Source organism: Nyctibius grandis, chromosome 2, assembly GCF_013368605.1.
Source record: "Nyctibius grandis isolate bNycGra1 chromosome 2, bNycGra1.pri, whole genome shotgun sequence".
Lineage (NCBI taxonomy): Eukaryota > Metazoa > Chordata > Aves > Nyctibiiformes > Nyctibiidae > Nyctibius > Nyctibius grandis.
Genome location: NC_090659.1, coordinates 96,224,038 through 96,227,238, shown reverse-complemented (window position 1 = coordinate 96,227,238; position 3,201 = coordinate 96,224,038).

Below are 3,201 nucleotides of genomic sequence, written 5' to 3'. Positions count from 1 at the left end.
GTACATGCCCAGGATCTGGATTTCTCTTCACAAATTCCATACAGCTAAGCAGCTATCTGGAAATCTGCTTAGGATGAGAAACAGAAGGAACTGAGGAAGGGTGGGAAGGAGAGAAGTAATTTGTATTTGTGTGTGTATGTGTGTGTGCACGCGTGTTGGGTTTTTTTACAAGATTGCATTATGTTTCTGGCATTTCATTTCTCACTGTTGTCCTGAATTTTGGGTGTGGTGGACTCTGAGCTTTGCCCTGTGTGCCTTTAGGAACAATATTCTCTGGGCAAAATTGCTTTTTCCATTTCATTGTGGCATTGTGGTTATGTATTTATTTCATAAGGAGAGTGGGTTATTTGGCAATTTAGGTTCATATTGTGGGTGTGGTCCCTGCAGATAATTTTCTTCTGGATTAAATCTTTGCAAACTGTTATTTCTCTGGTAGCACACCAGAGAGCAGAACACTGTTCTCCTAGGGAGGATTTTATTTTATCTCCCATTTTGTCACCAAATCACCTATTTCATCTGAGTCACCCACTACACTTTGTTGGGACAGCCCTGGGCCCTTCTCAGGACAAGTGGCATGGCTACCACCATAACCCACCTGAAGCAGCAGCACAGAGCCTTTGCACGGTCTAATTTCCCCATCCGTTGGCACCTCGCTAGACCTCTTCCTGTACCACAGTGCTCTGTCCAAGACTAGCCCAGGTATCTCCCTCCGCAGAGCGCTGGACTGTGGAGCATAAACCTACCTACCCCAAAGGGTCTCTTGTAGCTTTGGAGTAATAAAACAGGGAAGAGGAAGGGACACAGAAGCTGGCAATGGAAAGCTGTAGCAGATGCCACACAAAGCATTTTTTTATACCTCGTGGTCACACAAGGAGCAAAGAAACGTCACTTCTGTTCAATCACAGAAGCAAGCATGAGAAGGGGAGTATCCACACCTCCCATGGCAGGTGTTTATGTTGGGAAGGGAGTCTCGCTCCATACACAGTGGATTCGCTCACTTACCGGAGTGCAAATAAGCACTGGAGCATGTTTTTCCCTCAGCTGACTATGGATATGAAGCTAAGGAGAATAGCCTCTTAATTTAGGTACTTCAGGTATATGTCTAACAAGCAGTGATGTGAATGTATCTTTAGATCAGGCACTGCTGAACCATTTCAGAGTATGAATCCCTTTCCTATCCCAAAACACACCTCCTGCAAGGAAGCACTAGGCAAGCACCCCAAGGTTTGCACTGGTACCGTGTTTGTTAAACAAATCCTGATCATATCATAGGAAATGCAATCTCTAGACAGTGGATCAGGTCACACCTTGGTGAACCAACTCCTTAGACCCAAACATCTGGCAAATCTACCAAACCGACCTGTTTCCCACTAAATCAGGAGGGTGTAGGGGGTGTCACTGGCCATACCCCAGGCAGACATCCCGCCTGACAGCATGGGCCGTGCCTCCAGCACCAGGAACGCAACCCAAGGCAAAGCTTTGCCTCTGGCTACAATAGGAACAGCAACTGTTATGAAGCCATTACTACAGAGAGGCAGTAAAATCACACGTACCACACCACGGTATTACAGGCGCAAATTAAGTCTGGGCTGAGGCCCTTTTAAAAAAAGCATGGCCCATTAGGTTTAATTTAGAATCTCTTTCCTTGCAACTACAGAGCAGATTGACAAAACAGACTTTTTAAATCACCTATGAAACTTCACTCAATGACAGGATACCAAAAAGACTCTTTTGTGTTAAAGTGTTAATTATTAAAACATGACCGAACGGTTAGTTCAATTTACAGCATTGCCATTAGAAGGAAGACTGGAAACAATGCGCACTTTAAAAGGCTATATTATATGTTCTGTTACTTGGAGAGTCTCTGAAGTGAGAAAAGACAAGTTGTGGAGCCAAGAAATTCTCCACTGGAATGGTGTTAGCTCTGCTTTTCTCTCAGTACAATCTCATTTATCTGAAATACTATAAGAAGCAAAAACTATTCAGCCAACGAGATTTAAATCATTGAAAGAAATCCTGGGGAAGTGATTCAGTCAAACATTTGAACAGAAAGGACTCTTCGGATGAAAATATCAATCGCTTAGGTAAGTGGCTGTTCATTATGCTTCAGCGTTAAGTTGTGGCTGGGTTACTTATTCTTGCAGTTTCCCATTCAGTGATCATTTGGGTGATTTATAAAAGATACAGCAATTTACAGCAAGTTTCCAAAACATTCAAGAACAGACTGACATTAACTTAGCAGTAACTTCTAGCATTTCTCCTCAAAAGCGTCTGTTCGTCTGTCCTGCCCAAAAGACAAGGAAGGGTGTCAGGCTGAAAAGACCGCCTTGCAGAATTAAGGGATCCACTGGGCAGTGAGTCAAAGAAGTGAGATATCAAGGTTGCAACTGAGTGATTTATTTCAAAGCACCTAAACACCAAACTGAGATTTGGGTTCATTTTGTGGCAGCATAAATCCAGCAAACAAGGACAATCTGATGGGTATTTCTGTATTGGGTTCAGCTAAACATATACAGTATTTTTTCCCCAAAAAATAGCAAGCCATACACAAAGTAGTGAAACAAGTTTAGTAACAGTTTGCATAATTATAAATTATTCATAACACCAACATAAATGAAACACACCAGACTCTCCAAAAGCCCAAATCACATCAGCTCTGTTGAACTCTGAGATTTGTGTCATTTACCCTCAGCTGGGGATCTGTCCCAGGATATACACCTATTTCACAATTCTTTTTTTTCCCCAGACCTATTTTTTTACTCAGACCTATTATATACAGTAACAACACAGGCTCCGAAGCTCGCCTCATAGCTGCGTAGAAGTGTTTAGGTCAGTGACAGCAAACTGGTGTGAAACAAGAGCAGAACCAGATCCCGTGACTTACTGTGGCATTTTTTTTCCTCCAGTCCCATTCTTTATTTAATTTACAACCTCCAGTTCTGTTCATCTTCCTCTGTTCCCAAGTCCTTAGTAATAACCCTATTTCCTTAGCTCTTTTCCCATAAATAATTCTCCTGAAATAACATGAGGAGAGCCTGCTCTGCTAGCGCAGTCCCGCTCAGAAAAGGCCAGGAGATCAATTACTCTCATTGAAACACCACGGGAAAAGGAGAATTTCAGAACAGGATTTCACACAACAGTTTATAACAACAGGGTGGGAGAAGGAAAAGAAATGAACAACTTTGTTGAGTGCTCCCACAT